The 14,758-nt window shown below is 47.4% G+C and overlaps 1 long non-coding RNA gene across 2 annotated transcripts in view; it reads left to right on the top strand.

Moving 5' to 3' along the window:
• LOC134927658 (uncharacterized) overlaps window positions 1-14,758 on the top strand; it is a 259,513-nt gene that overhangs the window by 124,381 nt on the left and 120,374 nt on the right. The window lies entirely within an intron of this gene.

The raw sequence follows: 14,758 nt of genomic DNA, 5'->3' as shown, positions 1-14,758 counted from the left end.
TCCCCCACAAGGCCCTTTGGAGAGACAGAGAGAGAGTATGCCAGCACACACCCCAGCGCTATATAACCCAGGGATTACACTACAACTCAGTGTTTACCCAGTAGCTGCTGTATATACAAATTTTTTGCCTAAATTTATGTGCCCCCCCCCCCCTCTCTTTTCACCCTTTGTGTACCAGGATACTGCAGGGGAGAGCCTGGGGAGCTTCCTTCCAGCAGAGCTGTGAAGAGAAAATGGCGCTGGTGTGCTGAGGAAGAAGGCCCCGCCCCCTCAGCGGCGGGCTTCTGTCCTGTTTCTGACTAAAAATGGCAGGGGTTTTACACATATACAGTCACAGACTGTATTATGTGTATTTTTATGCCAAAGGTATTTTTATTGCTGCCCAGGGCGCCCCCCCCCCCCCCCCTCAGCGCCCTGCACCCTACAGTGACCGGAGTGTGTGGTGTGCTGTGGGAGCAGTGGCGCACAGCTGCGGTGCTGTGCGCTACCTTAATGAAGACAGGAGTCTTCTGCCGCCGATTTCATCGCTTCTCTTCTGTCTTCTGGCTCTGCAAGGGGGACGGCGACGCGGCTCCGGGAACGGACGATCGAGGTCAGGCCCTGTGTTCGAACCCTCTGGAGCTAATGGTGTCCAGTAGCCTAAGAAGCACAAGCTAGCTGCAAGCAGGTAGGTTTGCTTCTCTCCCCTCAGTCCCACGTAGCAGTGAGTCTGTTGCCAGCAGATATCACTGAAAATAAAAAACCTAACAAATACTTTCTTTCTAGCAAGCTCAGGAGAGCCCACTAGGAGCACCCAGCTCTGGCCGGGCACAGATTCTAATTGAGGTCTGGAGGCGGGGCATAGAGGGAGGAGCCAGTGCACACCAGATAGTACCTAATCTTTCTTTTAGAGTGCCCAGTCTCCTGCGGAGCCCGTCTATTCCCCATGGTCCTTACGGAGTTCCCAGCATCCACTAGGACGTCAGAGAAATAAAAATCAACCATATAAAACTGAAACATTACCCTGCACAGGATACTGGGTCACCGGGCCATATACTATCAACCCCTATATTATTACTTAGAACTATATATTATATCATAAACTACATGAGGGTATCTACCCTTACAGGGAACTAACTGTAACCATGGATGCACTTTTAGGTAACTTCAATTCTTTACAGAAAGCATGTCAGGCTGAGGGATTCATTCAAACCCCTTGGATTAACCGTATCCAGGGTGAAAATCCATTTAGCCTCTAATTGAAGCAATTTTTTTGATCTATTTCCTCTTCTTAAGGAGCTAGGCACTTGCGCAATCATTCTATATTTTAACATGGCCATGTTGTGTCTGGCCTGTACAAAGTGTCTAGCTACCGCTTGATCACTGTTTCCTGAAAGCAGTGCAGCTCTCATGGCTGCCCTATGTTGTGCAATGCGCACCTTAAATTGTTTCTCTGTCTTGCCCACGTAGTGTAAACCACATGGGCAAGACAGGAGATACACAACAAACCTAGAAGTGCATGTCAAAGGGACTTTGATCTCATACATTTTTCCTGTGTATGGATGTGGGAATTTGTTCCCCGTGATCAAAGCTCTGCACGTAGTGCAGCCTGTGCACCTATAGCAACCTCCTTTTCTACTTAAGAAGTGCTGTGGTCTGTCTATGCCTACCCCCGTAACGTCAGTCCTAACTAAAAGATCTTTAAGGTTAGGGCCTCTAGTATAACTAGGTAAAAGTTTGTTGTTAAGTAAAGAAGGAAGTTCACTGTCCGAGTTTACTATTGGCCATAATTTTTTACTTCTTTTTTTATGGTCTCACTTGCTACTGTATACCGGTTGACCCATGGGATAGCTTTACCTGTTTTGACCTTGCTTTTTTCAGTTGCTAAAAGCGTTTTTCTGTCTAGGGCCATGGCTTTGGTTTTGGCTTGTAGTAACACTGACTTGGGGTATCCCCTAGCAAGAAATTTCTTCGTTAACACCTCCAATTGTTGTCCCCTCTCAACAGTGTCACTAGTAATACGACATGCCCGTACAAATTGTGAGTACGGTAAGCTGTCCACTGTAGCCCTAGGGTGAAAGCTATCATGTCGGAGGATAGTATTTCTATCCGTGGGTTTCACATACAGGTTGGTCTTAAACTGGCCCTCCTTGATTTCTATGCTTACATCTAAGAAATGGATTTGTTCTGTACTAGAACACATGGTCAATTTGGCTGGACAGTTGGAATTATTATGCTGTTCGATGACCTCCTCCAGTTGTTCACCTTGGCCACTCCACAGCAATAGAATGTCCTCTATATACCGATAGTATTTGAACACTCTCTCAGCAATAGATGGTGACTTGAAAAACAGTTGCATCTCTACCATATACATGAAGGCATTAGCATAGGCAGGTGCCACACAACTGCCCATGGCACAGCCGGACTGTTGGAGGAAAAAGGAGCCATCGTACAGAAAATAATTATGTTTGAGCGTAAATTCCAACAAATCAATAAAGAAATCTACATTCGGCCCTTTATATAGGTGACTAGACGAGATCAACTCACGTACTGCTTTAAGCCCCAACTCATGGGGAATGCAGGTATATAAACTCGCCACATCAATACTGTCCATCACTAAATCAGAGGGTAACCCTGTCATGTCAGCTAATTTACGTAACAGTGATGATGTATCTTTGAGATATGTGGCGGTGTTCTGGATCACAGGTTGTAACCATGTGTCCAGGAAAACCGCCACCGGTTCACAAAGAGACCCCCTGGCTGAGATGATAGGTCTGCCAGGGGGTCTCACCGGATCCTTATGTAGTTTGGGGATGATGAAAAATATAGGTACAATAGGGTGTGTCGGGCATAAATAAGCACCAGTCTCTGAATCAATGATGCCACTAGAAACACCAGACCGAACTAGTAATTCCAGCTCTCTTTTGTACAAGTCCGTAGGATCCCTGTCCAAGCTTTTATACGTCTCATGATCACCAAGCAAATGGGAGCATTCATCCTTATACATGGCCAAGTCCATTACCACTATGGCCCCGCCCTTGTCGGCTCCACGGATGATGATATCTTGTCGTAAACTTAAGTCCCGTAGCGCACCTTGTTCTTCCTTAGAAAGATTATGATGAAAAAAAGGTTTTCTCTTAGTGGATGCCTTACTACTTGACTCTACCAGTCTTGAAAACGTTTGGATAGATGAATTAAATGACTGGGGATCAAAGGTGAGCCGGTGAATTCTTCTTCACAAGAAAATACAGGGGAGCACAAGAGGTTCCGTCCGACTTCGACCTTTGATCCCCAGTCATTTAATTCATCTATCCGAACGTTATGGAAAAAAAGGGGGGATAAGGGTATCAGCGACTTGCAGTGTCTAATATATTGATATAAATATGAAGAATATAGCGGGATACGGTTTAGAAAAAAAGGTAACAATATATTTATTTATACAATTTGAAACATGATGATGGGATAAAAATAGAAGATAAAAGCTTGGTAATACAAAAAAAAAATAGATAATAGATAAAAAATGTATAATTTAGCTAGAACCCAGAATCACATAAAATCAGTAAAAACTATTTTGTACTGATAAAAAGTATTTTAGGATAAGAGAATAATGCTTATCTTTAAAAATGGAGAGTCAGTAGAGGTACACCCAACGCGTTACGTCCATCAGACTTCATCAAGGGGCAGCTTATCACTGCTGAGTACTTAGGGGTTAGCTGACACCTTATATTATTAAAAGGAGTGTCTTTAACCAAAGTATTATATTGTAATAAGTATCTGCTCACACATACCTGTGGCGCCATACCCCCACTACCCGATATATATATATATATATATATATATATTCACCCGAACGTCCGGCACTCTAAGTAGGGGAAATAATTATCTTGCTGCGGTGCCTTCCATGAGCTAATACACTCCACACAGAGAATTCGGATATCGGCGGCACTCAGCAGTCTGGTAGTGTAGTTTAAAAGTTGCCTTTATTACACCTACGTTTCGGGCTTACACCTGTCGTCAGGGCAGGACTCACAAACATTAAAGACCTCAAATACACACATATATATATATATATATATATATATATATATATATTTCTCTAACGTCCTAAGTGGATGCTGGGGACTCCGTAAGGACCATGGGGAATAGCGGCTCCGCAGGAGACTGGGCACAACTGAAGAAAGCTTTAGGACTACCTGGTGTGCACTGGCTCCTCCCTCTATGACCCTCCTCCAGACCTCAGTTAGAATTTTGTGCCCGGCCGAGCTGGATGCACACTAGGGGCTCTCCTGAGCTCCTAGAAAAGAAAGTATATTTTAGGTTTTTTATTTTCAGTGAGATCTGCTGGCAACAGACTCACTGCTACGTGGGACTTAGGGGAGAGAAGCGGACCTACCTGCTTGCAGCTAGCTTGGGCTTCTTAGGCTACTGGACACCATTAGCTCCAGAGGGATCGAACACAGGCCCAGCCTCGGTCGTCCGGTCCCGGAGCCGCGCCGCCGTCCCCCTTGCAGAGCTAGAAGCAAGAAGAAAGTCCAGGAAATCGGCGGCAGAAGACTACGGTCTTCATTAAGGTAGCGCACAGCACTGCAGCTGTGCGCCATTGCTTCCTGTGCACACCACATACTCCGGTCACTGATGGGTGCAGGGAGCTGGGGGGGGCGCCCTGGGCAGCAATTAGAGTACCTTAAGAGTGGCAAATCACACATAATATAGCCTAATAAGCTATATATGTGTAAAATAGCCCTGCCACATTATGATTATAATAGCGGGAGAAGTCCGCCAAAAACGGGGCGGGGCTATCTCCCTCAGCACACTGGCGCCATTTTATCTTCACAGTGCAGCTGGAAGACAGCTCCCCAGGCTCTCCCCTGTAGTTTTCAGGCTCAAAGGGTTAAAAAGAGAGGGGGGACACTAAATTTAGGCGCAAATCTGTGTATTATAGCAGCTATAAGGGAAAAATCACTGTGGGTAGTGTGAATCCCTGCATTATATAGCGCTCTGGTGTGTGCTGGCATACTCTCTCTCTGTCTCCCCAAAGGACTTTGTGGGGTCCTGTCCTCAGTCAGAGCATTCCCTGTGTGTGCGGTGTGTCGGTACGGCTGTGTCGACATGTTTGATGAGGAGGCTTATGTGGAGGCGGAGCAGATGCCGATAAATGTGATGTCACCCCCTGCGGGGTCGACACCTGAGTGGATGGACATGTGGAAGGAATTACGTGACAGTGTCAACTCCTTACATAAAAGGTTTGACGACATAGCAGATGTGGGACAGCCGGCTTCTCAGCCCGTGCCTGCCCAGGCGTCTCAAAAGCCATCAGGGGCCCTAAAACGCCCACTACCTCAGATGGCAGACACAGATGTCGACACGGATACTGACTCCAGTGTCGACGACGATGAGACTACTGTACATTCCAATAGAGCCACCCGTTACATGATTACTCAAATGAAAAATGTGTTGCACATTTCTGATATTACCCCAGGTACCACAAAAAAGGGTATTATGTTTGGGGAGAAAAAAGCTTCCAGTGGTTTTTCCCCCATCTGATGAACTAAATGTGTGAAGAAGCGTGAGTTTCCCCCGATAAGAAACTGGTAATTTCTAAAAGGTTACTAATGGCGTACCCTTTCCCGCCAGAGGATAGGTCACGTTGGGAGACATCCCCTAGGGTGGATAAAGCGCTCACACGTCTGTCAAAGAAGGTGGCACTACCGTCTCAGGACACGGCCGCCCTAAAGGAGCCTGCAGATAGAATGCAGGAGGCTATCCTGAAGTCTGTATATACACACTCAGGCATTATACTGAGACGAGCTATTGCTTCAGCATGAATGTGCAGTGCTGCAGCTGCGTGGTCAGATTCTCTGTACCTTAGACAGGGACACTATATTGCTAACCATAGAGCATATTAAAGACGCAGTCTTGTACATGAGAGATGCACAGAGGGATAATTGCCGACTGGCATCTAAAATAAACGCAGTGTCCATTTCTGCCAGGAACTCGGCAGTGGACAGGTGATGCTGATTCTAAAAGGCACATGGAAGTTTTGCCTTACAAGGGTGAGGAGTTGTTTGGGGATGGTCTCTCGGACCTCGTTTCCACAGCTACAGCTGGGAAATCAACATTTTGCCCCATGTTCCCTCACAGCCAAAGAAAGCACTGTATTATCAGGTACAGTCCTTTCGGCCCCAGAAAGACAAGCGGGTCAAAGGCGCGTCCTTTCTGCCCAGAGGTAGAGGGAAAAAGCTGCAGATACAGCCAGTTCCCAGGAACAAAAGTCCTCCCCCGCTTCCTCTAAGTCCACCGCATGACGCTGGGGCTCCACAGGCGGAGCCAGGTACGGTGGGGGCCCGTCTCAAGAATTTCAGCGACCAGTGGGCTCGCTCACGGGTGGATCCCTGGATTCTACAGGTAGTATCTCAGGGGTACAAGCTGGAATTCGAGACGTCTCCCCCTCGCCGTTTCCTCAAATCTGCCTTGCCGACAGCTCCCTCAGACAGGGAGGCAGTGCTGGAGGCAATTCACAAGCTGTATTCGCAGCAGGTGATAGTCAAGGTATCCCTTCTTCAACAGGGACGGGGTTACTATTCCACAATGTTTGTGGTACCGAAACCGGACGGTTCGGTGAGACCCATTTTAAATTTGAAATCCTTGAACACTTATATACGAAGGTTCAAGTTCAAAATGGAATCGCTCAGGGCGGTTATTGCAAGCCTGGACGAAGGGGATTACATGGTATCACTGGACATCAAGGATGCTTACCTGCATGTCCCCATTTACCCCCCTCACCAGGAGTACCTCAGATTTGTGGTACAGGACTGTCCTTACCAATTCCAGACGTTGCCGTTTAGTCTGTCCACGGCACCGAGGGTATTTACCAAGGTAATGGCAGAGATGATGATACTCCTTCGAAGGAAGGGAGTTATAATTATCCCGTACTTGGACGATCTCCTTATAGAGGCGAGGTCCAGGGAACAGTTGTTGATCGGAGTAGCACTAGCTGGGGCAGTGCTACAACAGCACGGCTGGATCCTGAACATTCCGAAGTCGCAGCTGGTTCCTACAACGTGTCTACTGTTCCTGGGGATGGTTCTCGACACAGAACAGAAAAAAGTGTTTCTCCCGGAAGAGAAGGCCAAGGAGTTGCCATCTCTAGTCAGAGACCTCCTAAAACCAAAACAGGTGTCGGTGCACCATCTTCAGATGCATCGGCTGATAACCCTGTCTCCAAGGGCCAGGGTGTCACTGTTGTGATGGCTGCAGAGTGCTCATCTTCCAGAGGGCCGCAGATTCGGCATACAGGACTGGGTCCTGGTGACCACGGATGCCAGCCTTCGAGGTTGGGGGGCAGCCACACAGGGAAGAAACTTCCAAGGACAATGGTCAAGTCAGGAGACTTCCCTACACATAAATATTCTGGAACTAAGGGCCATTTGCAATGCCCTAAGTCAGGCAAGACCCCTGCTTCAAAACCAGCCGGTGCTGATCTAGTCAGACAACATCACGGCGGTCGCCCATGTAAACCGACAGGGCGGCACAAGAAGCAGGATGGCAATGGCAGAAGCCACAAGGATTCTCCGATGGGCGGAAAATCATGTGTTAGCACTGTCAGCAGTGTTCATTCCCGGAGTGGACAACTGGGAAGCAGACTTTCTCAGCAGACACGACCTCCACCCGAGAGAGTGGGGACTTCATCCAGAAGTCTTCCAAATGATTGTACACCATTGGGAAGGGCCACAGGTGGACATGATGGCGTCCCGCCTCAACAAAAAGCTAGGATGTTATTGCGCCAGGTCAAGGGACCCTCGGGCGATAGCTGTGGACGCTCTGGTAACACCGTGGGTGTACCAGTCGGTGTATGTGTTCCTTCCTCTGCCTCTCATACCCAAGGTACTGAGAATAATAAGATGGAGAGGAGTAAGAACTATACTCGTGGTTCCGGATTGGCCAAGAAGATCTTGGTACCCAGAACTTCAAGAAATGATCTCAGAGGACCCATGGCCTCTGCCGCTCAGACAGGACCTGCTGCAGCAGGGGCCCTGTCTGTTCCAAGACTTACCGCCGCTGCGTTTGACGGCATGGCGGTTGAACACCGGATCCTAAAGGAAAAGGGCATTCCGGATAAAGTCATTCCTACGCTGATTAAGGCTAGGAAAGATGTGACCGCAAAATATTATCACCGCATATGGCGAAAATATGTTGCTTAGTGTGAGGCCAGGAAGGCCCCAACGGGGGAATTTCAACTGGGTCGATTTCTGCACTTCCTACAGTCAGGAGTGACTATGGGCCTAAAATGGGTTCCAGTAAGGTCCAGTTTTCGGCTCTGTCCATTTTCTTCCAAAAAGAACTGGCTTCATTGCCTGAAGTTCAGACTTTTGTTAAGGGAGGGCTGCATATTCAGCCCCCGTTTGTTCCTCCAGTGGCACCGTGGGATCTCAACGTGGTGTTGGATTTCCTGAAGTCGCATTGGTTTGAACCACTTAAATCCGTGGAGCTAAAATACCTCACGTGGACAGTGGTCATGCTGTTGGCCTTGGCGTCGGCCAGGCGTGTATCAGAATTGGCGGCTTTGTCATGCAAATGCCCTTATCTGATTTTTCATAAGGATAGGGCGGAATTGAGGACTCGTTCCCAATTTCTGCCAAAGGTGGTTTCAGCTTTTCATTTGACCCAGCCTATTGTGGTGCCTGCGGCTACTCGTGACTTGGAGGATTCCAAGTTGCTGGACGTAGTCCGGGCCCTAAAAATCTATGTTTCCAGGACAGCTGGAGTCAGAAAGACTGACTCGCTATTTATCCTGCATGCACCCAACAAGTTGGGTGCGCCTGCTTCAAAGCAGACTATTGCTCGCTGGATCTGTAGCACGATTCAACTTGCACATTCTGCAGCTGGACTGCTGCATCCTAAATCTTTATAAAAAAGCTCCTTCTCTCAAAAACATCTTGGTTAAAAGCACATTACAAAAAGAAAAAACAACAAGTGAACGGAGCATTGGTTTCCATCGTTGTGGATCATGCCTCATGTGCAGATCCACCACAAAGAATGGGATCGAAAGGAAAATTACTGAATTTGAAGTAAAGGGCAAGAAATATAAAATAAAAGAATTTATTACTTGCCACTCACGCAACATAATTTATCTTATAGAATGCCATTGTGGAAAACTGTATATAGGCAAAACCACTAGATGCCTAAAAACAAGAATGGCAGAGCATATTTATAATATAAAAAAGGGCCTTAAGACCCACCCATTGTCCGAACATTTCTCATTGGTTCATGAGAAATGTGAACAAGGAATAAAAAGATTTTTAGGTATTCAACAAATTAGAGGCAACTGGAAATGTAGAAATATAGAAACTAAATTAGCACAGAGCAAAATGAGGTGGATTTTTAATCTTAACACACTTTTACCAGAAGGGCACAATTCAGATTTTGAATTGAAATGGTTTTTAGAATGATTTTTTAGTGCACTAGACACTTACATGATAGTTTTTATAGGGGTGTTTTACAATATTGAGTATACTGTTAATAATGTTATTTCTATTTTCCCTCTTTTCCGAGTTGAGATATTGGAATAAGGACAAATATTCCCATCAAATGCCTATCTCCCGGTAATAGGGATGGACTGGCCTGGAATATAAAGTACAGCTAAGATTGGTTGAGGAGATATGGCATCTTTCTTTTATTTGTTCCGAATGACGTCATCCTCAAGAACTTCACGGACTTACACTGTGAATAAAATTAAAATGGCTGCTATATGGAACACATCTGTGAAACGCATTCGTCATTTCCGGCCATTGAAAGTGGAAAAAGCTGGGTCTCTTAGATCTGTATGAATATGTACGAGATACAGATTCAAAGATGGCCGTCGTATGGAACGCACGGGACGTAGCGGTGACACGCATTCGTCACTTCCGGTCACGGAGAACGGAAGTAAAACACTGTCTATCTAATCGTGCTATGTTAAGGTCTCCTATTTTGTGGCATCTTTTTACCTATGGCTATAGTGTTATGCACCATTGACTATCTGCTTTGAAATAAGTGCTAGTTTAATAGGTTTTTTGTACATATGAAACGTAAACGGAAATGCAGTATGCGCCACATACGTCACTTCCGGTTAATTATGATCCGGAAGTTTGGTGTGACTAATTGATTGATTATTTCAATTAGAGGGGGTATAAATATATGAACTGTGATAGTCCATGTCATCCAAGCTTGAAAAAGGAGAACATTCTCCGAAACGCGTCGTTTGGACGACACGGACATCTGCCTTTTGATCTGCATTGCCTGAATCCCTATTCTAAACCTCCGAATGGAATAAGCTGTTTGCGGTGGTGCGACGAATATTCCACCGGGATCGGATTGCCTTTTTCTAAATAAGAGGCTCTCTGCCCACCGCAAACCCAATAGAGGGTGAGATCTTGTTTTGGGATTGGCATATTGTTATTTTACATGTATATTGTTTTTATGTAATAAAGCACTGTGGTTTTATATAAAACCCATTTGGTACTGCCATCATCTTTGTTACAAGGGCGCCAATGCACACATCCATTATTCTTTAACTTGCATCCTAAATCTGTAAAAGCCCTTTCCACGAGGAAGGTGGGCTCTTCTTGGGCGGCTGCCCGAGGGGTCTCGGCTTTACAACTTTGCCGAGCAGCTACTTGGTCGGGGTAAAGCACATTTGCTAAATTCTACAAGTTTGATACCCTGGCTGAGGAGGACCTAGAGTTCGCTCATTCGGTGCTGCAGAGTCATCCGCACTCTCCCGCCCGTTTGGGAGCTTTGGTATAATCCCCATGGTCCTTACGGAGTTCCCAGCATCCACTTAGGACGTTAGAGAAAATAAGATTTTACTCACCGGTAAATCTATTTCTCGTAGTCCGTAGTGGATGCTGGGCGCCCGTCCCAAGTGCGGATTGTCTGCAATACTTGTATATAGTTATTGTTTAACTAAAGGGTTATTGTTGAGCCATCTGTTGAGAGGCTCAGTTATATTTCATACTGTTAACTGGGTATACTATCACGAGTTATACGGTGTGATTGGTGTGTCTTACCCGGGATTCCAAATCCTTTCCTTATTGTGTCAGCTCTTCCGGGCACAGTATCTGTTATGAGCCACGGCTGTGGCTCATTTCCATTTTTGCATTTTGGTTATGTATTTTATGTTATACTTCTGTTCATGTTCCCCGTGGGTGTCATGGGGTGCTCGGAGCTCACCCTTAAGGAGGGGATACTGTTATGAACCACAGGTAGTGGTTCATTCCTATTTTATGTTTATAAAGTTGTCTTGCATGCCAGGATTTCCTGTTGCTCTGTTTTAGAATACTCTTGTCTGCTGCCGCTGGTGAGTCTGTGTAATTGCAGCTTGTTCCCATGTGTTCAGCCTCACCTGGCTGCTAATTGCATCTTGTCAGTTTGGAGTCATGCAACAGGGCAGCTGCATGAGATTATTAATTAGGCCTCTCTGTTATATGCTGGCTGACTGCAATTCACAGACGCTGGTGATAGTTCTGGGTATCCAGTCTGCTTGAGTTCTGAGCTTGGTTCCTGCTAGTTCCTGAGCTTCCTGTGTCGATTCCTATGTCTGATCCCGTGTCCTGCCGTGAGGCGTTCCTGTCCTGAGGTCCAGTGCCTTTGCCTGTGCCTGGTCAAGTTTCTGGCTTCTTGGTGTCCACCGGTCTTTCGTTTGGGATTCTGCCTGTCCTCCAGTTCTTAGAGTCTGTGTCAGCAGCATTGGGAGTTCCTGTCCGTTTGCCAGTATTCGTACCGATTCCGTGAGTAGCGGCTCTGCCGCGTCCGTCGGCCTAGGCCGCTGTATTCCATTATTATTTCTGTCACTGGTGTTTTGCAGAGGGTTCTGCTTATGCTGTCACCGCCGGTACACAAAAGTATTGTGTGGGCGTGTGGTCAGCATTTCCTTTGTTGTTCTTTTCCTTTGGCGGCAAACCGCACATACATTTAGTTTTAGGCTAGTTAGTAGCCCCTGGCTTTTGGTTGTTTCAGTAAGAGGGCCCCTTGTTATCACCCTGTCTCGGTACACTCTTTGTCTCTCATTAAGACCTGAGGGGGCATCGAAGTTGGGCAGACGTAATCCGCCCTTCAAACGCGGCTGCCATGGGCTCAAGCAACCATAGTCTCGCAAGAGTGTACTGACAGCACGGGCGAGACAACGGAGATAGGCGCCAGGGGCTATTCCCTATCCATTCCCCTTTCCCAGCATTACGTTCCAGTGCTCCGGTCCTTGCAATAAGATCTCCTCAGACCAGAGTGCTGGAATCATAACATTATCACCAGCCATACCACAAAAAAGAAATAAAACTTTTTTTCTTTTTTGGCCCAGTCCAGTGTCTAGTCTAGAATCCAGTCCGGTGTTTAGAATCCAGTCCGGTGTTTAGAATCCAGTCCGGTGTTTAGAATCCAGTTCGGTGTTTAAAAAAAAAAAAGTCTTGTTTTGTTTAGCAAAATTTAGTCCTGCCTTGTCTAGTCCTGCCTTGTCTAGTCTTGCCTTGTCTAGTCTTGTCTAGTTTTAAATCCTCCTATGTCTACTATGCAAGCCCTGCAGGCTTCTCTCGCAGCCCTGAACTCTGTTTTCAGTGCTTTGAGACCAGAGCGACTAGAAGTTTTGCAGCAATCCCTAAAGCAACTGCAAAACCTTCTGACTAAAATCTTGCTCATCTTGCCAGAAGTCGTTGAGAGTACATCTATCTCTAAAGAGACTCTTGTTCACAGTATGGTGACAAGAGAATCCTCTGGTTTAATTGAAGAGAAAAGGTTTAAAAGTTTTCTGCGGCCCAGGCTCTCAGAAGAGGAGCGTCTGCGTCGCAGAAACTTAAACTTATGCCTATATTGTGGGGGTTTAGGCCACTATCTGCAGACCTGTGAGTTGCGCAAGCCAAAGTGTGGTGACGAGTCTTGCCCTCTGGCCAAGTTGAGTCAGGATACAAGACCTACTCCTGTCTCTACTGTGGCAGAGGTACTTGTCACACAACCCACACTAAAAAGCTCTCTGTCCTATAATTGGGGTCCTTGGGCAAGGGAGCCCCATTATAGATTTAGGAATCAAAAGAGAATGTTTCTCTCCTCTCTTGAGGTTCCTGTTGAAGCAGAGTTGCAAGCCCCTGGAGTGGTGCCCGATGCCCAGGTTCCTGGAGTGGTGCCCGATGCCCAGGTTCCTGGAGTGGTGCCCGATGCCCAGGTTCCTGGAGTGGTGCCCGTTGCCCAGGTTTCTGGAGTGGTGCCCGTTGCCCAGGTTCCTGGAGTGGTGCCCGTTGCCCAGGTTCCTGGAGTGGTGCCCGTTGCCCAGGTTCCTGGAGTGGTGCCCATTGCCCAGGGTCCTGGAGAGGTGCCCGATGCTCAGGATCTTGGTGCGGTACCCGATGCCCAGAGTGCTGGAGCGGTACCCGATGCCCAGAGTGTTGGAGCGGTACCCGATGCCCAGAGTGCTGGTGCAGTACCCGATGCTCTAGCTTATAGAGGGACATCAAATATTTTAGCTCAGGTTTCCATACCAGAAGGGGTCTCTGAAGCTGTTACTCCAGGTAGGGACTTGAAGAGCGCAACCCCAGAAAGGGTATCTGAAACCATAGTTCTAGAAGGGAACTCGAGAAGCAAAACCCCAGAAGGGATCTTTGAAGTAATATCCCCAAGTGGGGTCTCAAGAGACGCAACCTCTAAGAAGGGTCTAGAGGTCGCTTCCCCAGGAAAGAACTTAAGAGGTGTAGCATTAGTGGAGGTGCTGAAGGTTATAGCTTCAGCAAAAGTTCCAGAAGTCATAGTCCCGGGAGAAGTTTCGATAATTATCGATTCAGAGAGGGAGGCCGATGGCTCGGTCCCAGTGGGGGAGGCCGACGGCTCGGTCCCAGTAAAAGAATCGGAGGCCACTGCTCCAGCGGGGTTCCCGGAGGCCACTGCTCCAGCGGGGTTCCCGGAGGCCACTGCCCCAGCGGGGTTCCCGGAGGCCACTGCCCCAGCGGGGTTCCCGGAGGCCACTGCCCCAGCGGGGTTCCCGGAGGCCACTGCCCCAGCGGGGTTCCCGGAGGCCACTGCCCCAGCTGGGTTCCCGGAGGCCACTGCCCCAGCGGGGTTCCCGGAGGCCACTGCCCCGGGTGGGGTTCAGAAAGTCACTGCCCCGGGTGGGGTTCAGAAAGTCACTGCCGCGGGTGGGGTTCAGAAAGTCACTGCCCCGGGTGGGGTTCAGAGAGTCTCAGCCTCGAGTAAGGTCAATAGTGACCAGGTCCTAGCAAAGCACTCCAGTCAGTCAGATGGGAAGGAAACAGATCCTGACTCTGATATCTCAACATCCATAATCTTTGATGGAGACTTAGCCCATTTTCTGGCGCTTTACAAACACTATTACATTATTATGTTGTCTAGACCATTTCTGGGCATCACTTCAGAGAACCTTGTGCTTTATCTGATTTATTCTTTTAGAGGAGAGCCTTTTGAGTGGGCGACCAGCCTAATGAAAGCTGAAGATCCCATTCTTCAGGATCCCCCAGCATTCAGTGATGCAATTATTAAAAGATATGGTTCCAAAGAAATTGGTTCAGGTTCCTCTAAGTCACCCGTCTTGTCTGCTGAGAGTCCACCAAATACTGTAAACTCGGCACAAGAGTCCCAGCCCGTTGTTTTGACTGCAGGATGTGCTTTTCTGACTTCTTCTTCTTCTAATAATAGTACTTTGCCAGAAAGTTCAGCTCCCAAGGGTAAGAAACCTGTCTCTGATTTGAACGCAGCCTTGCTGGGTGGTACCATCAGTTCAGACAATGTTTGGGAAATTACCTTG

The sequence above is a fragment of the Pseudophryne corroboree genome, chromosome 5, assembly GCF_028390025.1.
Source record: "Pseudophryne corroboree isolate aPseCor3 chromosome 5, aPseCor3.hap2, whole genome shotgun sequence".
Taxonomy (NCBI): Eukaryota; Metazoa; Chordata; class Amphibia; order Anura; family Myobatrachidae; genus Pseudophryne; species Pseudophryne corroboree.
Note: the sequence above shows the minus strand (reverse complement) of the source record. Positions and strands in the feature narration are given on the sequence as shown.